At 44.2% G+C, this 26,661-nt stretch overlaps 1 long non-coding RNA gene across 3 annotated transcripts in view; it reads right to left on the minus strand.

Annotated features, from left to right (window-relative positions):
- LOC129050191 (uncharacterized) overlaps nucleotides 1-24,560 on the minus strand; it is a 66,470-nt gene extending 41,910 nt beyond the window's left edge. For 2 of the 3 annotated variants that reach the window (XR_008513746.2, XR_008513745.2), the window contains exons 1-3: nucleotides 18,902-24,560; nucleotides 14,461-14,535; nucleotides 13,446-13,543 (exon numbers count right to left, since the gene is read on the minus strand). This is a non-coding gene — a long non-coding RNA (uncharacterized LOC129050191). Of the gene's footprint in view, nucleotides 1-13,445; nucleotides 13,544-14,460; nucleotides 14,536-17,052; nucleotides 17,383-18,901 lie in introns of those variants that run through there. The other variant, XR_008513747.2, reaches the window with a different exon arrangement.
- Between the last annotated feature and the right edge of the window lie 2,101 nt (nucleotides 24,561-26,661).

The raw sequence follows: 26,661 nt of genomic DNA on the forward strand, positions 1-26,661 counted from the left end.
CTATCCTATAAGAACTGCAGAAAGTCAACTGACTGTGACTAGTGGCTGTGAATGTTCTTTAACTTCATCATTTCTAATGCTTTTACAGTGTCCCCTAACTCCACATAAGTGATACGTGTCAGTCCTGTTAATGTTGCTAGAGCCAGCTGGCCACAGATGACCAGCTGAATGCTTTGTTTGCCTTGATGCTCAGTGTCTTCAACTTTCAAAATGCATTTTTAAGTTAAATTTCTGGCTTTCAAATGAATTGATACAATTGATGAATCCAGAGGAATGACCCTTGTATGCACTTAATTCCATGAGGAATATTTTTGGGAATCTTTTGATAATTTCCTGTCCTTGGGTTGTTTCACTGGCATAAATATCTTAGACATGGATTCCCAGGAGGAATGATCCAATTCATTCTCAAGAGGCTTTTGTGCTATTATAATTATAATCATCATCAGCATCATTACCAATCCTTACATTTGTAAAGCTGTATTCATCAGGACTGTTGGTGGCGACTGACAGCACCACAATTCAATGAGGTTTTATTGGCTCGTGAAGTTTAAAAAATCCAGAGGTAGAGGTGGATTCAGCCACTCCATCTAAATAACACCTCACCTCAGTCTTCCCCTATTCTGCTGTAAATTTTCTTCTTACAATCTATTACTACCTGGCATTATATCATGCATTTATTTAGTGTTTGTTTATTGCCAGGGCTGCCCACTAGAATGCAAGCACCATGAGAGTAGGGTCTTTCTTTCATTTATCACCAAATGCCAAGAATCCAGAAATTGTTATGGACTATAAGAGGAACTTAATAACTAGTTGTGGAATGAAAAAATGAATTATTTGATGCAGATGCTTAAACGACATCATCAGAAATTTGTCTTTAAACATCTCTCTGCTTTTCTCTGTGTTGTTTTCATTCTCAAGACTGCCTATTCCCTGGAGACAAGATGGCTTCCAGAAGAAAGAACACTTTTTTCCCCTCAATATAACCAGCAAAGGCTTATTGGCCAGCTTAGGTCATATGACCATCCTTCAGCCAATGAGCATGGCCAAGGGGAAGGTGTTGGCCCCAGTGAATAAAAAAGTTTAAGGGCTGGAGGATGCAGGCTGAGCAGACCTAACAAGAAACTTTGGCTAAAATAATAGAGTTTATTAATTGCTTTCAGTTGCATTATCTCAGCTGATCCTGACAAAAGCTTGTGAGGAAAGCAGAACAGATATTATTATCCCCATTTTAGAAATAATGAAATGGAGGCTCAAAACAGGTATGCCTCTTCAAGCAATCAGGAAGTGGTGGAGCTCTGTTTCAATCTTAAAACCAGTAAGAGAACCCTTACCAGGAACCAGATCTGCTGAGCCTTGATCTTGGATTTCCCAGCCTCCAGAACTGTGAGAAGTAAATTTCTGTTGTTTAAGCCACCTATTCTATGCTAATTTGTTGTAGCAATCCAAGCTGATTAAGATAGGGTCTTTAGAGGGTCTGCCTGAAGAATTCAAGCCAATAACACAGCCTGTCTGTCTATCTTGTATTGAAATGGACATCTTGTATTGAGAAATCACCCATCTGGTTATACCATGAGAGAAACATCACCTTCTGTCTCACTCTGCCACTTGAAAACCTTCAAAGGCTCCCATTCCTATAAAACAGAGCAAACTCCCATTGAGTGCATGGCTTTTTAATGACCTGATTTCGGCCTCACTATTCAGCTTCATCTCTCACCATTTTCCATTATGCTTTGGTGGGGACAAATAAACCATACCCAATCCACAGCAAGTATTCACCTCAGTAGCTCTAAATGCCATGCATATACTACTATTTCTTGATATTTTGTGTATAGGAAATATGTGTTAACTTCCCACTAAGGAAGATGAAGTATTGACTCTTTCATCTCCCTTTCCCTGCCTCCCACCAACACACACGTACTTCCCACCTGTATTAGGTTTGTAGGGATGCCATAACAAAGTGCCACAAACTAGGTGACAAACAACAGAAATGTATTGTCTCACAGTCCTGGGGACTAGAACTCTGAAGTCAGGGTGTCAGCAAGGTTGGTTCCTCCTGAAACTGTGAGGAAGAATCTGTCCTATGCCTCTCTCTTAGCTTCTGGTGGTTTGCTAGGAATCTTTGGCATTTCTCGGCCTATGGCAGCATAACTCCAATCTTCACAGCGTTTTCACTGTGTCTCTGTTTCTATATGTTCAGATTTCTCCTTTTTATAATGACACCAGTCATATTGAACTGGAGCTTACTCCAAAGGCCACATCTTAACTTGATCATCTGCAGAGAACCTATTTTCAAATGAAGTCACATTCACAAGTATTGAGGGTTAGGACGTCAACATATTTTATGGCAACACAATTCAACCTGTAATAACATCCTTTCAAAACTGTATAATTATGTCATCAATTTGGTTAGATTAATGTTCAGTATTTACATTGTAATAAACCCACAGTTATTCAGAGCTCAGCTATGTAGTAAACTATGGTTTTATTTTTTTCCTGAATAATTTTTTGTTGTATCTGAAGTTAATAATAGTTTTTCATTCTCTTTGATTAATTTTTATATTCTCACCATCAGTTTAAACAAATCCTTCTGCCAGTTGTCTAAATCTTTTCTCATCCCATTCACTCATCTCAACTGTCTGTCAATTTCATCTTGATCCCCAGGGCTTCAAACCTGCTCTAATCCATTCAGGTTGACCTTTGGAGGATGTACCTTCCCTGCTGTGCTGAAGATTCTCTTTATTTCCTGTTTCTTGAATCAGATGTCTTCCTTTGATTAGTTACTACTTTGATTTATGGAACATAGTCTCCAGTAGCTTCTTGAGAAAGAAAGTGTAGAAAGTAAATATTTGAGACCCTTTTTTTCAACAATATTCATATTCTGTTATCATGCTCAATAGATAGTTTGGCTGGGTATAGAATTGTAGGTAGGAAATCCTTTCTCTTTGGAATTTTGATAGCACCACTCCATTGTCTTCTAGCTTCCAACATTGCTGTTGAGAAATCTGAACCATTCAACTGCCTGATCATTTATATTAACCTATTTATTTCCCTCTGAAAGCTTACAAAAGCTTCATTTGTCCCAGTTATAGTAGAAAGAATTCTAAGATGACCCTCAATGGGTTACACTCATGTATAATCTGAGGACACAAACTGAGACTTACTTCTAGTGAATAGAATATACCAAAGGTGATGGGAAAGTCATTCTCTTGGTTAGGTTACATTCTATAACAAAGGTGATGGGATAGTCACTCATGTGATTATTTTATGTTATATAAAACTCCATCTTAGACTGGAGTGAGAGATTTTTCTGCAGACTTTGAAAAACTAAAACTAAGTTACCATGTTGTGAGATGGTCTATGAAAGCACAATATGGCAAGGGTACCTCTGAGAGATGAGAGTAGCTCCCAGCTGACAACCAGCAAGGAAGCAGGGACCTCAGTCCTACAACCACAAGGAACTGAGTTTTGCCAACATTACCACATGAGATTGGAAGAGAACCCCAAGCTCTAGATAGGAACACAGCCTGGATTGCAGCCTCATGAGACCCTGAGTAGAGAACTCAGTTACACTGTGTCTAAACCCTGACCCATAGAAACCATGCTATGCTAAATGTATGTCCATTTGAACTACTTAAGTTTATGGTAATTTGTTACACAGCAGTATAAAACTCATACTAATACAACAGCATTCTAAAATTTTACAATATAAATAAATGTTAGTGTTGGGTTTTCATGTTCTTAAGTTATAAACTTTTTTAAATTACTTCATTGATGATTTTCTCTTGTTCACTGTCTTTGTTTTATCCTTCTGACACTCTTATTATTCAGATGTTGAGCTATCTGAGCTATGGTATGCTATCTGAGAAATTTGCCTAGCTTTATCTTCTAACCCTTCTATTGAGTTTTTCATTTCCACTATCATGATTTTAATTTCTAAAAGTTTATTTTGTTCTCTAAATATCCATTCTTTTTGGATAGCATCACATTCTTGTTTCACAGATGCTATCCTACCTGTTTCCTTTTTCCTGTCCTATTCTTGTTTCCTACCTGTTGCCTTTTTCTGTCTGCCTACTAGCTTGTTTGGTATTCAGTCGTTCACATTAGAGTCATTCTCACCTTCTCAAATCTCTGATAATTATATTTAATAATGGGGACCTAAACCATTGATTGAAAGTCCTGAGCTCATTGTGGCACTTGTTGATTGTGAACTACACTGTTAAGTGATACAGCTGGGCCATTTGCTAGGGAACCTCAATGTAAGTCTCTTCAGTCTTTCTTATTGAGCTACTCAGATTCCCCAGAAACAATTATTCTAATCTCCTGCTAGGAAGTTAAAGGCCTGTGTTCTGGGATTCAAAGAGGGCACAGAGTAGAGGAGAAAGCCTGGGAATCTAAGCATCCAGTTTGCATTCAGTCATTTTGTCTCCCTATTTTCAGTATAGTACCCATAACATTGACTGAGCCTGGTGTCCTCTATCTATGGACACTTTCTTTTACCTTTCTGGAAAATAAACCCCTTGTATTTTGGCCAGGATATTAGGGCTTCCTAACCCATCAGCAAGGAATGAGGGAGAAAATGTAGAGGTCTAATTGCTTCTTTTTCATTGTGGTAAAACATATATGACATAAAATTTGCTACTTTAATCGTAGTGTGAATTACACTCACAGTGTTGTGCAAGCATCACTATTATTTATTTACAGAATTTTTCATCACCCCAAACACAAAGTCTGTACTCATTAGGCAATAATTCTCCATTCCTGCTTCTGAAACAGCTTTCCACCAATCCTCTTTATTCCCACCTCTATCTCCAGTTCTGAAAGTTTCTAATGCCAGTAATCCCTGAGCCTTTGAGGATTCTGCAGTGTAAATTTGGTTGGTTGGTGGATTTTTTCACTGCTGCCTTCAGAGTCTTCTTTCTCAGGTCAGCTACATATGTTATCACTTGTCCATCTCCTTTCTAGCTTCCAAAATGATACCGCTGTCTCCACTCTCATTTTACCCAAACTTGTGGATTTGTAGCAAAAAAAGAAACCCTTTACTGGTGGTTTTAGTGGAGTTACAGGACAGTATGAATTTAGATAAGCGTACTCAGCTCTGCTCTCTGATCAACTTGCCAAACACTCTAACTTCCAACTGCTTTTTAGCTGATTCTCTTAAGTAGATGATCATATTATGTACAGATAGAGTTTTCAGACTTCTTGCAACATGTTCTGTTAAGTTGATGCAGCTCTTCCCTTCAGTTACAAACACGTAGAAACACTTGATATTGTTTTTAAAATATGGCTGCACTTGAAAGAAAGAAAGGGAAATGTCATAGTGCCAGAAATCAAGAGATAAGACAGAGCCAAAAAGGTACAGGAAGGTCATGACCATCTGTAGAGGGTTTAGGGTCTATAAGCCAGGATTCTAAAACCCACACAAGTACAGGTGATGCTTCCTTGGCCCTTGAGATGGGGAAGCTGAAACCGAGCTGTAATAGGTGATTTTTGTGTCCCACATCATTTGCCCCTGGCCAGCCTCTGACTTCCCTAGAGATGAGTGTTTCACTTCTAGCATGCACCTGAGAAGAGGGACCAGAACACGTGAGTCTAGTAGACCAAGGTAAGATTTTTGAAATAATTTCACATGACAGAGTGATGTTATCTGATTCACATTTCCAAGAGATTCCTGTGGCTGCTGCATGGAGAATAGATATTAGTGGAAGGAGGGAAATAAGTTGGGAGAGCATGCCAGTAGTCAAGAGGAGCATTCTGGTTATCTATCACTGTGTAACAAACTACCCCAAATTCAGAAGCATTAAAACAATAACTTTCTGGCATATAGAGAAAACTGTAAAAATTTTTAAATAAAAAACCAAAAAATTATTTTATTATGGTCATTATCTATGAGTCAAGAATTCAGAAAGAGTGCAACAGACATGGCTTATCTACGCTCATGATGTCTGAAGCCTCAGCTTGGAAGTCTCAAATGGCTGAGATGATTTAAATGGGTGGGAACTACACTAGCGGAGTTAAGCTGGAACTGTTAACTGGAATACCAACATGCGTGCCTCTTGGGCTTCCTCACAGCATGGCAGCTTAGTTACAATAGGGAGCATCCAAAGTGAGTGTTCTAAGAGAAGCAAAAAGAAGCTTTTTATGATCTATTCAGAGAAGTCACATAGCTTCGCTTCCACCATACACAATTAGTTAAAGTAGTCTTGGGCCCACCCAGGTTCAAGGGGGAAGGAACATCAACTCCACCTCTTGATGCCAGAAGTGTTAAAGAATTTGGGGACCATGTTTTAAAACTGCTAAGGGAGAGATTATTATGGCTACAAATGGAGTGATTAGCAGTGAAGATGGAGAGTGAAGACAGATTCAAGAGGCATTTAGGAGTCAAGTCAAGAAACTTGATGTTGAATTATATGCTGGAGAAAGGGGGTGATGGTGATGTAAAAAGAAGAATCATGAATGACTTCTAGGTTTTGGGGCCAAGCACTTGGGTAGATGGTAGTGCCATTTCTGGGCTGGGGAAGGAGTTACCCCAGGAGGTCCTATTTCATTCTAAATGAAGGGTTTAAAAATTATGTTTTTGCGGGGGGAGGAGCAAAGATGACTGAATAGGAACAGCTCTTGTCTACAGCTCCCAGCGTGAGCGACACAAAAGATGGGTGATTTCTGCATTTCCAACTGAGGTACCGGGCTCATCTCACTGGGGAGTGCCAGACAGTAGGTGCAGGACAGTGGGTGCAGTGCGCCGTGCGCGAGCCAAAGCAGGGCGAGGCATTGCCTCACCCGGGAAGCGCAAGGGGTCAGGGAATTCCCTTTCCTAGTCAAAAAGTGGTGACAGATGGCACCTGGAAAATCGGGTCACTCCCACCCTAATACTGCGCTTTTCCAATGGGCTTAAAAAACAGCACACCAGGAGATTATATCCTGCACCTGGCTCAGAGGGTCCTACACCCACGGAGTCTTGCTCATTGCTAGCACAGCAGTCCAAGATCAAACTGCAAGGTGGCAGCGAGGCTGGGGGAGGGGCGCCCGCCATTGCCGAGTTAGTTGTTTGATTAGGTAAAAAAAGCGGCCGGGAAGCTAGAACTGGGTGGAGCCCACCACAGCTCAAGGAGGCCTGCCTTCCTCTGTAGGCTCCACCTCTGGGGGCAGGGCACAGACAAACAAAAAGACAGCAGTAACCTCTGCAGACTCAAATGTCCCTCTCTGACAGCTTTGAAGAGAGTAGTGGTTCTCCCAGCATGCAGCTTGAGATCTGAGAACGGGCAGACTGCCTCCTCAAGTGGGTCCCTGACCCCCGAGTAGCCTAACTGAGAGGCACCCCCCAGTAGGGGTGGACTGACACCTCAAACGGCCAGGTACTCCTCTGAGACAAAACTTCAGAGGAATGACCAGGCAGCAGCATCTGCAGTTCACCAATATCCGCTGTTCTGCAGCCACTGCTGCTGATACCCAGGCAAACAGGGTCTGAAGTGGACCTCTAGCAAACTCCAACAGACCTGCAGCTGAGGGTCCTGTCTGTTAGAAGGAAAACTAACAAACAGAAAGGACATCCACACCAAAAACCCATCTGTATGTCACCATCATCAAAGATCAAAGGCAGATAAAACCACAAAGATGGGAAAAAAACAGAGCAGAAAAACTGGAAACTCTAAAAATCAGAGCGCCTCTCCTCCTCCAAAGGAACATAGCTCCTCACCAGCAATGGAACAAAGCTGGACGGAGAATGACTTTGATGAGCTGAGAGAAGAAGGCTTCAGACGATCAAACTACTCCGAGCTACAGGAGGAAATTCGAACCAATGGCAAAGAAGTTAAAAGCTTTGAAAAAAAATTAGACAAATGGATAACTAGAATAACCAATGCAGATAAGTCCTTAAAGGACCTGATGGAGCTGAAAACCAAGGCACAAGAGCTATGTGACAAATGCGGAAGCCTCAGTAGCCAATGCAATCAACTGGAAGAAGGGGTATCAGTGATGGAAGACGAAATGAATGAAATGAAGTGAGAAGAGAAGTTTAGAGAAAAAAGAATAAAAAGAAATGAACAAAGCCTCCAAGAAATATGGGACTATGTGAAAAGACCAAATCTACGTCTGACTGGTGTACCTGAAAGTGATGGGGAGAATGGAACCATGTTGGAAAACACTCTGCAGGATATTATCCAGGAGAACTTCCCCAATCTGGCAAGGAAGGCCAACAATCAAATTGAGGAAATACAGAGAACACCACAAAGATACTCCTCGAGAAGAGCAACTCCAAGACACATAATTGTCAGATTCACCAAAGTTGAAATGAAGGAAAAAATGTTAAGGGCAGCCAGAGAGAAAGGTCGGGTTACCCACAAAGGGAAGCCCATCAGACTAACAGCTGATCTCTTGCAGAAACTCTACAAGCCAGAAGAGAGTGGGGACCAACATTCAACATTCTTAAAGAAAAGAATTTTCAACCCAGAATCTCATATCCAGCCAAACTAAGCTTCATAAGTGAAGGAGAAATAAAATACTTTACAGACAAGCAAATGCTGAGAGATTTTGTCACCACCAGGCCTGCCCTAAAAGAGCTCCTGAAGGAAGCACTAAACATGGAAAGGAACAACTGGTACCAGCCACTGCAAAAACATGCCAAATTGTAAAGACCATCAAGGCTAGAAGGAAACTGCATCAACTATCGAGCAAAATAACCAGCTAACATCATAATGACAGGATCAAATTCACACATAACAATATTAACTTTAAATGTAAATGGGCTAAATGCTCCAATTAAAAGACACAGACTGGCAAATTGGATAAAGAGTCAAGACCCATCAGTGTGCTGTATTCAGGAAACGCATCTCACATGCAGGGACTCACATAGGCTCAAAATAAAGGAATGGAGGAAGATCTACCAAGCAAATGGAAAACAAAAAAAGGCAGGGGTTGCAATCCTAGTCTCTGATAAAACAGACTTTAAACCAACAAAGATCAAAAGAGACAAGGCCATTACATAATGGTAAAGGGATCAATTCAACAAGAAGAGCTAACTATCCTAAATATATATGCACCCAATACAGGAGCACCCAGATTCATAAAGCAAGTCCTGAGTGACCTACAAAGAGACTTAGATTCCCACACAATAATAATGGGAGATTTTAACACCCCACTGTCCACATTAGACAGATCAATGAAACAGAAAGTTAACAAGGATACCCAGGAATTGAACTCAGCTCTGCACCAAGCGGACCTAATAGACATCTACAGAACTCTCCACCCCAAATCCACAGAATATACATTCTTTTCAGCACCACACCACACCTACTCCAAAACTGACCACATAGTTGGAAGTAAAGCACTCCTCAGCAAATGTAAAAGAACAGAAATTATAACAAACTGTCTCGCAGACCACAGTGCAATCAAACTAGAACTCAGGATTAAGAAACTCACACAAAACAGCTCAACTACATAGAAACTGAACAACCTGCTCCTGAATGACTACCGAGTACATAATGAAATGAAGGCAGAAATAAAGATGTTCTTTGAAACCAACGAGAACAAAGACACAACATACCAGAATCTCTGGGACACATTCAAAGCAGTGTGTAGAGGGAAATTTATAGCACTAAATGTCCACAAGAGAAAGCAGGAAATATCTAAGATTGACACCCTAATATCACAATTAAAAGAGCTAGAAAAGCAAGAGCAAACACATTCACAGCTAGCAGAAGGCAAGAAATAACTAAGATCAGAGCAGAACTGAAGGAAATAGAGACACAAAAAATCCTTCAAAAAATTAATGAATCCAGGAGCTGGTTTTTTGAAAAGATCAACAAAATTGATAGACTGCTAACAAGACTAATAAAGAAGAAAAGAGAGAAGAATCAAATAGACGCAATAAAAAATGATAAAGGGGATATCACCACCAATCCCACAGAAATACAAACTACCACCAGAGAATATTATAAACACCTCTACGCAAATAAACTAGAAACTCTAGAAGAAATGGATAAATTCCTCAACACATACATCCTCCCAAGACTAAACCAGGAAGAAGTTGAATCTCTGAATAGACCAATAATAGGCTCTGAAATTGAGGCAATAATCAATAGCTTACCAACCAAAAAGAGTCCAGGACCAGATGGATTCACAGCCGAATTCTACCAGACGTACAAAGAGGAACTGGTACCATTCCTTCTGAAACTATTGCAATCAATAGAAAAAGAGGTTATCCTCCCTAACTCATTTTATGAGCCCAGCGTCATCCTGATACCAAAGCCAGGCAGAGACACAACCAAAAAAGAGAATTTTAGACCAACATCCTTGATGAACATCGATGCAAAAATCCTCAATAAAATACTGGCAAACCGAATCCAGCAGCACATCAAAAAGCTTATCCACCATGATCAAGTGGGCTTCATCCCTGGGATGCAAGGCTGGTTCAACATACACAAATCAATAACTGTAATCCAGCATATAAACAGAACCAAAGACAAAAACCACATGATTATCTCAATAGATGCAGAAAAGGCCTTTGACAAAATTCAACAATGCTTCATGCTAAAAACTTTCAATAAATTAGGTATTGATGGGACGTATCTCAAAATAATAAGAGCTATCTATGACAAACCCACAGCCAATATCATACTGAATGGGCAAACACTGGAAGCATTCCCTTTGAAAACTGGCACAAGACAGGGATGCCCTCTCTCACCACTCCTATTCAACATAGTGTTAGAAGTGCTGGCCAGGGCAATTAGGCAGGAGAAGGAAATAAACGGTATTCAATTAGGAAAAGAGGAAGTCAAATTGTCCCTGTTTGCAGATGACATGATTGTATATCTAGAAAACCCCATCATCTCAGTCCAAAATCTCCTCAAGCTGATAAGCAACTTCAGCAAAGTCTCAGGATACAAAATCAATGTACAAAAATCACAAGCATTCTTATACAACAATAACAGACAAACAGAGAGCCAAATCATGAGTGAAATCCCATTCACAATTGCTTCAAAGAGAATAAAATACCTAGGAATCCAACTTACAAGGGATGTGAAGGACCTCTTCAAGGAGAACTACAAACCACTGCTCAATGAAATAAAAGAGGATACAAACAAATGGAAGAACATTCCGTGCTCATGGGTAGGAAGAATCAATATCGTGAAAATGGCCATACTGCCCAAGGTAATTTATAGATTCAATGCCATCCCCATCAAGCTACCAATGACTTTCTTCACAGAGTTGGAAAAGTCTACTTTAAAGTTCATGCGGAACTTGGCATCACCAAGTCAATCCTAAGCCAAAAGAACAAAGCTGGAGGCATCACGCTACCTGACTTCAAACTATACTACACGGCTACAGTAACCAAAACAGCATGGTACTGATACCAAAACAGAGATATAGACCAATGGAATAGAACAGAGCCCTCAGAAATAATGCCGCATATCTACAACTATCTGATCTTTGACAAACCTGAGAAAAACAAGCAATGGGGAAAAGATTCCCTTTTTAATAAATGGTGCTGGGAAAACTGGCTAGCCATATGTAGAAAGCTGAAACTGGATCCCTTCCTTACACCTTCTACAAAAATTAATTCAAGATGGATTAAAGACTTAAATGTTAGACCTAAAACCATAAAAACCCTAGAAGAAAACCTAGGCAATACCATTCAGGACATAGGCATGGGCAAGGACTTCATGCCTAAAACACCAAAAGCAATGGCAACAAAAGCCAAAATTGATAAATGGGATCTAATTAAACTCAAGAGCTTCTGCACAGCAAAAGAAACTACCATCAGAGTGAACAGGCAACCTACAGAATGGGAGAAAATTTTTGCAATCTACTCATCTGACAAAGGGCTAATATCCAGAATCTACAATGAACTCAAACAAATTTACAAGAAAAAAAACAAACAACCCCATCAAAAAGTGGGCAAAGGATATGAACAGACACTTCTCAAAAGAAGACATTTATGCAGCCGAAAAAATGCTCACCATCACTGGCCATCAGAGAAATGCTAATCAAAACCACAATGAGATACCATCTCACACCAGTTAGAATGGCAATCATTAAAAAGTCAAGAAACAACAGGTGCTGGAGAGGATGTGGAGAAATAGGAACACTTTTACACTGTTGGTGGGACTGTAAACTAGTTCAACCATTGTGGAAGTCAGTGTGGCGATTCCTCAGGGATCTAGAACTAGAAATACCATTTGACCCAGCCATCCCATTACTGGGTATATACCCAAAAGATTATAAATCATGCTGCTATAACAACACATGCACACGTATGTTTATTGCAGCACTATTCACAATAGCAAAGACTTGGAACCAACCTAAATGTCCAACAACGATAGACTGGATTAAGAAAATGTGGCACATATACACCATGGAATACTATGCAGCCATAAAAAATGATGAGTTCATGTCCTTTGTAGGGACATGGATGAAACTGGAAACCATCATTCTCAGCAAACTATCGCAAGGACAAAAAACCAAACACCGCATGTTCTCACTCATAGGTGGGAATTGAACAATGAGAACACATGGACACAGGAAGGGGAACATCACACACCGGGGACTGTTGTGGGGTGGGGGGAGGGGGGAGGGATAGCATTAGGAGATATACCTAATGCTAAATGACGAGTTAATGGGTGCAGCACACCAACATGGCACATGTATACATATGTAACAAACCTGCACATTGTGCACATGTACCCTAAAACTTAAAGTATAATAATAATAAAACTAAAAAAAAAAATATGTTTTTGACCACATAATATATACAGACTCTGTGATTGAAATGTATGATTTTTTACTTAATCTTTAAGACAGTCCTGTGAAGCTGGTCTTTACTTTTATGCTTGTTTTTATTTTTTGTTTGTTTATTTTTTATTTCACTTTTTAGATGTAAAAACCAAGATCCCAAAAGTAAGCTATTTGCCTAAGGTTACACAACAAGTAAGTGGCAGAGCAAGAATTCAAACTTCAAAGACTCTGTGTTTTCTATTTAACTATTCTGCTTCCCAAAGAGTCACTGAAACTCATGAAGATTAAGTAATTTAGCTAAGATTGCACAGGAAATAACAGAACTAGATTTTAAAATAAGGTTTGGCCCTAAAGCCACTGTTTTATCCAGTACAGGTGATGACTGACAGCAACAGGTGTATCGTTGGCAGGTGTATCCCTGGGGCCCCCGCAATTGGAAGAATATGAGCTCTCTGAGTGAGGATGCCAAGATACCCATGGCCTTTGAGGCTCTCTGGATGTCCTATGCACATGACGGTGCTCTTTGAATGGTAGATAGTTCTCAATTTAAAAAAAAGAAAAGAAACGCCCTGCCATTAGATGACTTGACCTAGAAGTTACTCCCTAAAAATTATCCACAGGTCATCCCATCTACCTGGGGCACGGTGTTATGGATGTTCCTTGAAGACATAGAGCTGCCTGAGTGTTTGACCAAAGAGAACAGTGGCATCACTCACCTTTGAAATACAAAAGAGAAGCCGTTTGCTTTACTTAAATCCTGAATATTTGATCATCCACTTCAGGTGTCTTTGATGTTGGCTGCAATCTGTAATTGCTACAAATTAACACAAAGGTAGGAAACAGGTTAAAGAGGCACGGAGAAATGAAATAAAAGTCTTAGATCTGAACACAGGCACCTTTTTTTCTACCCCCTTTCTCCTCCAAAATGAGGCTTGTTCACTGTCTCTTCCTTCTGCTAGAAGTTAAGTTTCTTGAACCTAGGACTTATCTGCCACGTACATTTAATCATTTTAGGGTTCATTTAGACTCTTAAAAGGAGTCTCGAGTATAGTAAGCCCTCAATAAGTACTTGTTGAATAGATGAGTTAGAGACCTAATTATTAAGTTGATAACCATTGGTTAAATTTCAGGTGCTAAGTCAGTTACAGACTTCCCATCCTGACTGCTCACCATGTGGACCAGGGTAACTTCAGCTGGAGAGCAGCATAGGGTGTCCTGATGTCTGGCATGCTGCCTGGTTGGCAATCCTCCATCCATTGCCCTGTTGGTTCTTCCATGTGGCCATCGGTCCCCAGTCTAGGGAGTGCCACAGGCCGAGGCAACCAGGAGCAACTGGGGCACCTCCCAAGCCAGCCTGTCCCCCTCCTGCCCACACCAACCAGGCAGCCTCTGCCTCCTGCCCACTGCTTGCACTAGCTTCTCTACCCAGAGAGATGACTGCGTGGGCCCTTGGATTCCACAGGGGACTCAATTCAGGACATTTGATAACCTTAGCCACAGAAGTGAAAAGAGAAAGCAAGGAGAGAGGCGGTGAAGGAGAAAGAGAAAGAGGAAATGAAAAATAGACATTAGTTTATAAACAAAAAGAGTTTCTGAGGAAGAAAAATCAAGGACAAAGTGAGAAACTCTTCCTTCTTACAATGGATTTTTCCCAAACATGTTAAATTCTTCTCCAGAAACTTGACTGAACTGTGACCAAGAGGTTCTCGTGAACTTTGGAGGCAGACAAACCTGGTTTGGATTCCTGGTTCCAGCCTCTGCTTGCCCTGTGGCCTTCACAGCCTCTCTGAAGCCATTTCTTCCCGCCTGTAAAAGAGGGAAATAACCTGTAGAGCAGCTGTGAGAATTCAGTGAGAGATTGGGGGTGAAGAGTCACTCAATGAAATACTTTTTCCTCTCCTTGCTCTCCCACTAGCTCTTTCCGCTTCCTTTGGTTGGACTTGGTTGTTTCCATCGTGGATTTGACTGTTTCTGCTACCTCTCGGAAGCACCTGACCCTGGATTGCAAGCTCAGGAAAGAAATCTAATGATGAGGCCCCCGGTGATTATAAGTGATCACAGCCTGAGCGAGCAGTCAGCTGAAGATGTTCCGGGCATACATCTGCCTTCAGTGCTGTAGCTCATCCCAGGAGTCTCTCAGAGGGAGGGCAGAGGGGGTGGGGGGCCAGGGTCGGGCAAGGAACAGAGGTATGTGCAGCCTCAGAATACACAGCTCGTAAAGGAGGAAGAGGGTAGGAATCCCTGCATCTTGTTTGTGCTCATGACAAACGTCAAGGAGGAGGAAAGGGGAAGAATGAGACGGCACAGGCACACACATGTGCGTGAATGCAAGCCTCCAGGACACACTGGCGGAGGGTGTGGGCCCAAGGGATTTTCCCTGCAGTCCAAAGACTGGGCTCCATCCCACTTCCACTATCCTGAGGCTCTTTTCCCTCCGTGGACTTGGTCTCCTCATCTGTAAAGGAGGAATTCAGAAAAAGGGGCTCTCGTGCCTCCTTGCGTTCTGAGAGTCTACCACATAGAGACCCCTTCTGTCCAGGACCCCAGATCATGGTGCCGAGGTGACCTTGATAGTGTGCTGGGTCTGACCCAGGAAAGCTGGAAGGGTAGGGGGCCAGACTGCCCGTAACACAAAGCATCAGTGAGCGATGGGCAAGACTGACCCAGCACTGACAGCAGCAGATGTGAGGCTGCCGGAAACCTGGGTGCTTACACATCTGGTGCCAAATCTCCTGAACTCCTTGCTTCCTCGTGCCAGAACCCATATTCTACTGAAAAGCCAAAGCATTCAAGGAAGTCAACCTCAGGCCTTCTGTGCCCATGCCTCAGAGATGGGAAAAGGCCCTGGATTAGACTCCAGAGCCGAGCAGGGAAAGCCAGCATCCTAGCAAGAGCAGAACAATAAAGTTAATCATAGCCACCTCCAGTCATTTGTGGGGAGCACAGGAGAGAAGCTTGCATTTCATTCTCCCCACAGCCCCGTGAGGGAGGTGCTATTGAGAGGTGAAGCCAGCTGGACTTCTGGGTCAGGTGGGGACTTGGAGAACTTTTCTGTCTTACAATCCTCTTACAAGAGGATTGTAAAATGCACCAATCAGCACTCTGTAGCTAGGATTGTAAAACGCACCAGTCAGTGCTCTGTGGCTAGCTAGAGGTTTGTAAAATGTGCCAATCAGCACTCTGTAAAAACACACCAATCAGCTCTCTGTGGCTAGCTAGAGGTTTGTAAAATGGGCCAATCAGCACACTGTAAAATGGACCAATCAGAGCTCTGTAAAATGGACGGATCAGCAGGACATGGGCGTGGACAAATAAGAGAATAAAAGGTGCCCCCACCCCTCACCCCCACTCCTGCCGCCAGCCAGCCACTGTGGAAGCTTCGTTCTTTTGCTCTCACAATAAATCTTGCTGCTGCTCACTCTTTGGGTCCGCACCACCTCTAAGAGCTGTTAACACTCCCCACAAAGGTCTGCAGCTTCATTCCTGAAGTCAGCGAGACCAGCTGGAAGGAACCAACTCCGGACACACTATTACTATCCTTGCTGTGCAGATGAAGAAACTGAGGCCCGTGCAGATGAAGAACGTCCGAGGCCCCAGACTAGGGCTGTGTGTGTGTTGTGGGGGGCGGCAGTGATAGGCGTGGATTCCAGGAGAGGAGGTGAAGTGTCACCTTTTGCTTCTCCTGGTGCGAGGTGGGCTCCTGCCTGTCACCAAAATGCTCCAAGTGCATGAATCCTCCCAAGTAAAAAGAATGTCTGGATGCAGGGTTGCCAAACCAGGGCACGACCCACATCAGGGCCCAGCCATTTGTTCGTCCCAGTTTGTCATGGCCACAGAGCTCACAAAGGGCTGGTTCCGATGGTCACTTCTTCGAGGTAGTCAGGGCAGATGGCCACTACTTAGAGGTAGTCAGATAGGATTTCTGGCTCTGGATGGGGAAATTGAGGCTCAGGGGCTGGGGTGGCTTGCCCACAGTCACCTGGCTGGCTGGCGTGAAGCAGGGATGAGGACCCCTGGGTCCCAGAGCCAAGAACAGCACCCTGACTTCTGTTCTGCACCATGCCTCTCTTACAGCAGGTGCTGCCACAGCACCTTTAATCGTGCGTCCCCCAGAACTCCCTGACACCGCGACAGAATGCCCCCTGGGCAACCTAACGACTCCCAGTCTTGGCAGACAGACAAACCAAAATGCAGCAAAGGTCAGAAAAACTTTCTGCTCCCCTGTCTCTCTCTTCTCACAAGCTCAGCCTCCTTCCCTGACACCCTCTTTTCACCCTCCCTAAATGTTGGGAAATGACATTGAGGTCAGAAAAGGGAAGTCACCTGCCACGTGACTTCACCCACTGAGATCTGTGGTTCATGCAGGGATTCTGTGCCAGACCGCCCAGAGATCAAATGTCCACTCCTCGGGAGCTGGGTGACCTTGGCGTGCCATTTAAGCCTCAGCCTCAGTTATGTTGAATGTGAAGCAGTAGAGTAAGTGTCGTCCTCACAGTGCTGTGGTGAGACTTCCGTGAGGTGAGGATGCCTCTTTAAGTATCACCTTGATATGGATGATAATTATGGAAGCCAGCTCATCAGATAAATCTCACTTGCTTTACAAACACGAACACCTTTGCTTTTTTTTTAAAACTCTCAACACTGATCTCCTCTCCGCCCATGATATATATAGATACAGTTATTTTCTTTGGTTACTTTTAGATATTAACAGTTTTTGTGTGTAGTAAAAATCTGGAAAAGTCAGGTAGAAAATGTTCAGTCTAGGTCAGGATCAGTGGCTCATGCCTGCAATCCCAGCACTTAGGGAGGCCGAGGCAGGTGGACCAGCTGAGGTCAGGAGTTCAAGGCCAGCCTGGCCAACATGGTGCAACTCTGCCTCTACTAAAAATACCAAAAATTAGCCAAGCATGGTGGCGGGCTTCTGTAATCCCAGCTGCTCAGGAGGCTGAAGCAGGAGAATCTCTTGAACCTGGGAGGCGGAGGCTGCAGTGAGTGGAGATTGTGCCATTGCACTCCAGCCTGGGCAACAAGAGAAAACTCCGTCTTAAAATAAATAAATAAATAAATAAATAAATAAATAAATAAAGTTCAGTCTCTTATTTGAGCTGAAACTCCTCCCTTCCCTATTCCTGGAAACTGCACTGGAGAAGGAAGGTATGGTGGCTTTCCTCATTCTGCTTGTATCACCTTCTGCCGTGTTCACTCCTGCTGCACCTGGTTTGTCTAGGAATGGGACAGAGGATGGGACAGAAGGAAAATAAGGGTCAAAGAAGTTCTCAGCTGGGCGCAGTGGCTCATGCCTGTAATCCCAGCACTCTGGGAGGCCAAGGTGGGTGGATCACACGGTCAGGAGATCGACACCATCCTGGTGATGGTGAAACCCCTTCTCTACTAAAAATACAAAAATTACCCGGGCATGGTGACACGTACCTGTAGTCCCAGCTACTCAGGAGGCTGAGGCAGGAGAATCGCTTGAACCCAGGAGGCAGAGGTTGCAGTGAGCCGAGATCGCACCACTACACTCCAGCCTGGGCAACAGAGAAAGACTCCATCTCAAAAAGAAAAAAAGTTCTCATGAGTGGTATGGTTGCAGTCTGCTACTGGTGCCCTCTGTAGGGGTTTTGGGCGCCCTGCCCTCTGGCTTTGGGGATCTCTCTGCATGATGTCCTTGTGTAGGGAAGTACTTTCAGGCAACTGCCTCACCTCTCCTTCCAGAGCTCACATCCAGTGGCACAATGCATGCAACTTCGTTTTGTTGGGGTCCTTCTTGCACGGGCCCCTTTCCAAATGGCTTCAATCCCACCACCCTCTTAAGGCACAGAAAAATTCAACTGGAATCTGGAAGGCCCCCTCCCACCGCCCTCCCTATTCTAACCAGACAGGCAGCTCTATTTAGTTCCAGCCTTTAGACGCTTTTATGCAAGGGTCGGTCCCTGCCCCTATGCCATGCAAATTCTGGAGGACACAGTGATCTCTCAGCACAGCTCTGTCACCTCATTCCATCCTGTGTCCTGGAGTCCACAGGTTCCTTTCCCTCAGCTGGAAGAGAGTGGTGAGCGCCCCCTCCCCTCTCCTGATTAACATCCTGTTGCATTACTAATAGGGACATTGTCTAAGAAGCCATTTTACTAGCCCATTTTTCAACGGAGTCGGGCTGAGCTTACAGTCTCACCTACTCAGGAAGAACATTAGGAAGCTGCAAGCCTCTCAAAAATGTGTCCTCATAACTGCTCTGACATGTCCAGGAGCATCTCTCCAGCCAGGATCCATGGAATGAGTGCAGCAGGCTGGGGGAGACAGATGAAGCTGGTCTCCTCCTGACAGGATGTGCTCCGTGTCTACAAGCAGAGACGGTCCTGGGCTCTGGCATGTGAGGACAGAGAGCCCAATGTCAGCAGCAACACATGCTGGAAACTCTGTGAGGCTTCATCTGCCACAGCACACCTGGTGGTCCTCACAGAGGGACCAGGCCTATGCTTTCCTCCTGTGGAGCAAAGGAGAGAATGGGGACTAAAATGACAAAGAATGATGATGATGATGATGATGATGATGATGATGATGATGATGATTGCAGCCACAATTTGCTCTACTCTTACCTTACATCGGCAGGGGTTACATGTACTGCCTTATTTAATCTTTGCAGCAACACCCTGAAGTGGTGTGGCAGACAGAATAATGGCCCCCAAAGATGTTCACATCCTAATCTCCAGAACCTGTGAATATGTTATATTACATGGGGTGGGGGAATGGTGGATGCAGGGAGGTGGTGGTTAAGGCTGCAGAGGGAATTAAGTTTGCTAATTAGCTGACTTTAAAATAGAAAAATTATCCTGGATTATCTGGATGGGTCCAATGTAATCATAAGGATCACTAAAAAGGAAAGAGAGAGAAGAATATCAGCATGATGCAATGTGAGAAAAACCAGACCAGCCATTGCTGACCTTGAAGATGGAGGAGGCCATGAGGCTGGACACAAGGGAAGATGGAGAAGCCAAGGAAATGGCTTCTCTCCTGGAGTCTTCATAAAGGAAATCAGCCCTGCCAACACCTCGATTTTAGCCCAGTGAGACACATTGAGGACTTCTGACCTCTAGAGCTGTAAGATAATTTGTTTTGTTTTGTTTTGTTTTGTTAGCCACTACATTTGTGATAATTTGTTGCAACAGCAATAGGAAACTGATACAAATGGGCACTATTTTATCCAGTTTCAGATGAGAAAGCTGAGACTCAGAGAGATTAAGTAACTTCCCTAATGTCACACAGCTAGGAAGGGCAGTGTGAGAATGGGACCTAAGGCTGTCTGGCTCCAAATCCGGGGCTTTCAGCACTAGACTGTACTGCACTTTGATGAGGGCTGCAGTGTGCCCCTCGAGGCACACCTGTCATCTCACTGAGTCCTCACAGCAAACCCACAAAATAAATATCATGAACGGCTTTGCAGATGTCGAAGCTGGAGCCTCAGAGAAGTGAAGAGACTCAGTGACCTCTCACAGCCAGAACATGGGAAGAAGGGAAGACCCTATGATTTGGTTTGAATTTATGTCACCTCCCAAATCTCATGTTGAATTGTAATCCCAGTGTTGAGGGAGGGGCCTGGTGGGAGATAATTGGATCAATGGAGCTGACTTCATGCTTGCTGTCCTCGTGATAGTGAGTTCTCATGAGATCTGGTTGTTTAAAAGTGTGTGGTACCTTCCGCCTCTCACTTCCTCTTGCTCCAGCCATGTAAAATGTGCCTCCTTCCTCTTTGCCTTTTGAAATGATTGTAAGTTTCCTGAGGCCTCCCTAACCTCCCTAACCTGAGGTTGTAACACTTCCTGTACAACCTACAGAACCATGAGCCAATTAAACCCCTTTTCTTTATAAATTACGCAGTCTTAGGTAGTTCCTTATAGCAATGCAAGAACAAACTAATACACCCCGCCTGTTGGGTTTGGGGGTACCCATATCAGCCCCCCTCTGGCATTCTCCTCAAGCACAGCCACTTGTTTCATCTGGGCAACATATACTAAATGGCCTACTATGTGCCGGCACCATGAGGGGTCCGAGACCACAGGCCCCGGGTTCTCCACGGTCTAGGCTTTCTTACATTGTAAAGGAAATGTCTGCTGCCTTTTTCCATTCTCAGCCTCTGCATCTTGGCTCTAATATCTGAATCACAGTATCCCAGAGGTCATGGAGCAGGGCCTGACTTATCCTTCTAGTTCAGTTTACATTAGCCCAAAATTCTGGCCCAGAAGGTAAGCTTCTCAGCTGCTGCCATGAGCCTGGTGGTCTCTGGACGGTGGGATCTGATTTCGTTGCATCTGTGTGTTTTCAGTTTCCCTCCCTACACCCTCATATGCAACTCCTCAAGACTTTCCAAGGAAAAAGGATCTGTGCTATTAGCCTCCATGCCCCTTCACTGATGGAAAATCTGTCCCGGCGCTCTACCCCAAGGATAAGAGATGCCAGCAGCAGAGGCAACAGTGCCAGAGAATAATGTCCCCGTAGTGGCTGGACATGAAATCACTATGACAGATGTAAGGTGGTCCTGGGTGGTTTTGGCTTTCCCAGTTGATGCACCCTGTGCAGGCTGTTTGTATTTGTACTCCTGAAAAGTGATAAGGAGGGTCATTCATTGGCAGGAAGCCCACCTGGCAGATGCCTCATGGGTGGACACTCCTGTTCATCATGGATCTTCAGACCCTCAAAGCTCCAATGTCTGTGATCAACTGGAAAGAGGCTATTACAAATGACCAGGCCCTCTTGGCCTTCATATCTGGAAAATCTGACCTGGGGAAAGGATTGTTGATTTCCACTCAAGGACGTGGAATCTCCGGACCAAGGAGAGGTCAGAGAGAGGAACCTTACTTGTTCGTGAAGAGAAATCCATCGTCATTTATCTGTCTACTGCTTGACGTGCCCCAAAGACCTAGTTTTTCCAGATAAGATGTGGTGGCCAGGACTCAGCATTCCATGCCTCTCCTTTTACCTACTTAATCTTAACATTTTGGTTCTAGATTTGAGTCCTACTTCTGGCAAAGAAAAGTAGGGAAGAGGTGGAGGTGCCCATCTTTTTTTTTTTTTTTTTTGAGACGGAGTCTTGCTCTATTGCCAGGCTGGAGTGCAGTGGCACAATCTCGGCTCACTACAACCTCCACCTCCCAGGTTCAAGTGATTCTCCTGCCTCAGAACTCCCAAGTAGCTGCGATTACAGGCACCTGCCTGTAATTAGACACCCAGCTAATTTTTGTATTTGTAGTAGAGACAGGGTTTCACCATGTTGGCCAGGATGGTCTCAATCTCTTGACCTCATGATCTGCTCGCCTCAGCCTCCCAAAGTGCTGGGATTGCAGGCGTGAGCCACTGCGCCTGGCTGGTGCCCAACTTATATAACAGGAAAACTTAAAGAAATGCTGAAATAGAAGACACTAGAAATGGACCAACATTAGGAACAGCCTGGAGGGAGAATGAGAGGAGAGAGCAAGGTTGACAATCTCTTGCAGATGATGGACAGGTCAAAAAAGTGAAGATGGGAAAAGACTTTGACATCCACCCATCCATCCATCCACAGAAGTTTAACAAGATCATCCACAGTCAATTCAAACAAACTTATGAAGGGTAAGGCCCCCTCCTTGGTGAAATACCAGTGCTCCTGCCATTTGAAGAGAAGAGCCTAATTACAAGCTTATTCTGGGGTGCATAGGAGAAGGTGCTATGATTTGCCTTCATTTTTACCTGAGAGCTTAAATAACATCAGTCTAATCCATAGTTTGGTAAACAGGTAAAATAGGCGCAAGTCTGAAAAGAGTAAGAGTCCACCACTGAGGCAGTTCTCATGGTCTGGCCAGGGTCAAGGGATGATCTTCCTTCCAGCAAGGGGTTTGCTGTGCAGGCTGCTGGAGGTGAAGGCAAGAAGGAAATGGTTAGAGCTCATAGAAGAAGAAGGCAGCATCTAAGGATTGAGGGATCCAAAAGAAGAAAGAAAAGAATTTGCTGAATTAGCAAAGGTCTTTGGAAGAAAAACAATAATAAAAGAGGAAAAGCAAGAGAAAGGAAGAGTGATAAGGAATTTATTCGATGGGGTGAAGCATCCACCCAAGAACCAAGTCAGTAAAAAAGCCAAAGAGAAGCTTCCCAGGTGGAGAGAACGCTGATGTGGGGAGAGCAGACCACATGCTTCAGCCTAAAAGAGCAGGTACTTGTCAAGGCCGTGGTTACAGTAGCCCCTTTAGGAGTTGGTAAGCAGCCCAGCTGCTGAGGCAGTGGGATAAGGGAAATTATCTTTTTTTTATTTTTTAGAGACAGGGTCTTGCCGTGTCTCTCAGGCTGGAGTGCAGTGGCATGATCATGGCTCACTATAGCCTCGACCTCCTGGACTAAAGCAATCCTCCTGCCTCAGCCTCCTGAGTGACTGGGATTACAGGTGCACATCACCATGCCCGGCTAATTTCTTTTTTAGTTTTTGTAGAGATGTGGGCCTCCCTTTGTTGCCCAGGCTAGTCTCAAACTTCTGGCCTCAAGTGATACTCCTTCCTTGGCTTCCCAGAGCTTACAAGCATGAGCCACTGCCCCGGGCTGAAACTACCATTTTACCAAACAGCACCAGAGAGCCTCTTAGGGAAGGAACCATCTTTATTTGTAAAAATACCATCAGAGTTTCATAGGTGGTACAATGTGGGATTGTGATGGACTGGATTGGAAGGATACAACAAAGAGAGAGGTAAGCTCCTTAGCTAATAAATGCATGGAAATGTAAATGTAGAGAAGAGGAAAAGGCACGAAAGAGAGAGGAAGCCTAGAAACATCACCGGGGGCTTCAGTTGTTAGAAATGACTGAGGGACAGGAAAGGGGAATATTACATTTTAAATCAGTTTGCAGTTCTGTGACATTCCTCCGCTCAATGTGCCCTTAAATCACAAGGAAAAATCTATGATGTACCTCATGTGAGCTGCATCTGGGAGGCATGAAAGTGCAAAATGGTGGGTCAAGAAGAGCCTATGTTCCTTATCTTGGTTGTAACCAAGGTGCTATTAAAGGCTCAGGGTACTAAATAGATAACAAGAATTATCAGGTCCTACAAAAATCAAGATGCTGAGCTAGACTGGCCTCAGCCTTACCCCAGGACAAGCCAGGATGTGTGTCTATTTCACTTAGGCCTTAAGACAGTGCATCTCAAACTCACGCCCCAGGAAATTATCTGGAATTCTTTTGAAAACCCAAATAGGAACCCACTCCCTGGGCATCTGATTCAGAAGGTCTAGGTGGAGCCCATGAACTCTCATTTCTAACAAGTTCCCAGAGGATGCAGTTGCTGCTGGTCTGGGGACTACTCTGTGAATGGCCATGCTTAAGAGACAGAATGACCCAGACTCTCCCAGTAAGCTCAGGATCCTTCTTTCCTGTATCTACCTCTCTTGCCAGGTAGCCCACTGCCCTGTGAAGGTTCAGTACCTAGACTTTCTCATCATAATTGATGGCTGCCCTACCCAGGAAAGGAAGGAGGGCCTGATGAGGGATGGTCATTGGGTCCACCCCTCAGTTCCATGGAAAGCAGCCAAGCTAGCTCTTGAACAGATGAAAATGAGAAGTCACGAGCACTTTCCCCACCACTCAGCATCCTATTTGCCAATTGATTTCTCCATCCTTTTGACCTAAGTTGTGAGCTCCATGAGGGCAAGATCTGGCACATAATAGGTGCTTAATAAATGCTTGGCAGGTGAGGTGGGGTGAGTGAATTACCCCCTCAAACTCCTGAACAGGTCAAACATTCCACCTGGGCCAAGGTGGGCAGGAAGATTGGGAGCTGGGGATGGAAGCAACAGGGTGGCCCCAGGATCAAGGTTGTCCGCCCCTGGTCTCTGGCTGCCTCCCTCCCATTGCAGAGCCTCCAGAGTCTCTGGGCTCCTCTCTCCAACTCTAGGCCTAAGAATGTGATTGTGTTGACAAAGGTGGAAGGTGCCATCTCGTGGGAGAGAAAGAGGAGGAGTAAGGTGGGGCTCTGACCAGCACAGGGAGATGAAAGGAAAGAAACAGCATCTCCCCAAGGTGACGGAGGCTGTCCTGGAGCAGATGAAGCAGAGTTTGTGAGGGAGGCTGCCCCCCAGCCCTTCACCATTCTCCCATTCTGCCTCCTCCCCCACTATCCACCTCCTACTCAGAACCAGTGACTAATTGCATCGCATTTCTCTTTGACTTGCGTCACCCAGCAGAGAGCGTGTGGTTGTTTTTACAGCTTATTCTTTCAGGGATTCTAAGTGACATTTTTTAAGTGCTCTTCCCCTGCCTTGGAGAAGCACACCCTCCTCTCCTCTCTCCCCCTCACTCTCTTTTCTCTCCCCCTCACTCATTTCCCTCTTCCGGGGGCTGCTGGCAACAAGAACAGCTCAGGGGGCAGAGGGGCAGCCCTCCCAAAAGCAGCCGAGAGATTTTCCTGCTCCCTGGCCCTTGGGAGACCTGATGGGGGAGAACCCCACAGGAGATACCCCTTCACCCTGCAAAAGAGGGCCCACGCTGAAAGCCATACTGGAAAGCTGTTCTTTCTTCCTTCTTTCTTTCCTTCCTTCCTCTAACCTTTCTTCATTTCTTCTTTCCCTCCTTCCTCCCTTTCTACAATCCTTCTTCCCCTCCTTCCTTCCTCCCTTCCTTCTATTCCTCTTTATATCCCCTCCTTCTCTCCATCCCTCCTTCCTTCTCTTCCTCATTCCTTTTTATGATCATAGCACTGAGTACCTGCTGAGTGCCAGCCCCAAGTATGGAGTCACAGGCAAAACAAACCCAATTTCTCCTTTCCAAGTGATGAATGGAGTAGGAGGTGCATTGTTATCAATGAGTAAACTGTTACAATGCAATGAGTATATCCTATACTCTGGAAGGTTATAGGGGTCTCACATTGCATAAAGCAGGCACCAAACCTAACCTGGGGGAGAAAAGATGACCAGGGGGACTTCTGGGAGGTGATGTTATGAAATGAGGATGGAACTTTGTAGAAAAAGGGGTAGAGAATAGAGAGAAATAAAGCAACAAGTGCATCATCAAGGTTCAAATATAGTAGGAAAAGCATGAATTGAGACCTCCGACAGCTCACTGTGAGCAAATCGCTCCCATCCATGACTCTCAGGTTTCCTCCTTGGTAAAATGATGGATTTGGGCCAGTTCACCTCTAAAATCCCCTCCAGCTTTAAAACTGATAGTCAGATCTTTCATTGTCAAAGAAAGGCAAGCATCACACTATGGACCGCTGTTAGTGAAAGGGTCAGTGGGCTTGAAATCTGAGAACCTACGTTTAAATCCAGGCCACTTGCTGCGTGTGTGACTTGGGCAAGTAGCCTCAATCTCCTCATCTGTAAAATGGGGATAAGAATGTTACCTGTCATGCTGGATTATTTGTAGAATGGTATGAGATAATGCATTTGCAAGAGTATATTGCGCACAGAGTGACTAAGTTCTGAGCTACCGTTGCCAGGGGTGTGTCTTTTGGCCCACACAGATGTTAAGGACCTAGGCATCTCTTTTTGTTTGAATTTCAAGCAGGGATTCTTCCCATGAAAAGAGGAAAGATGCTTAAAACCCCAAATCCCAATAGTCAGAGAGCATGGGAAAAGAGCCACCAACAAAACATTGCTGATCCCAAAGGCTTTTTTTTTCCTGCCAGAAGAACCTCTGACAGGGACAGGAAATAGTAACATCACAAGACCCTCCCCAGATCAGAAAGACTTCCCACTCCAAATGCCTCAAAGAAAGAAGCAGACATCTCAGTGCAGAGCAGACTATGATGGACAAGAATACAGAGGGGCATTTGGAACAAAATCCAAATCAGACCACAACTGTCTCAAATCCACTGAACTAAAAGACTTACCTGCCCCTTAGTGAGGAGGTGCAGAGACAGGCGGACATCACGACCACTGATGCTCTCTCTGCTTGTGGAGATCACTAGTCAACAGTCACAA

The sequence above is a fragment of the Pongo abelii genome, chromosome 16 (assembly GCF_028885655.2).
Source record: "Pongo abelii isolate AG06213 chromosome 16, NHGRI_mPonAbe1-v2.0_pri, whole genome shotgun sequence".
In the NCBI taxonomy this organism is placed as follows: Eukaryota; Metazoa; Chordata; class Mammalia; order Primates; family Hominidae; genus Pongo; species Pongo abelii.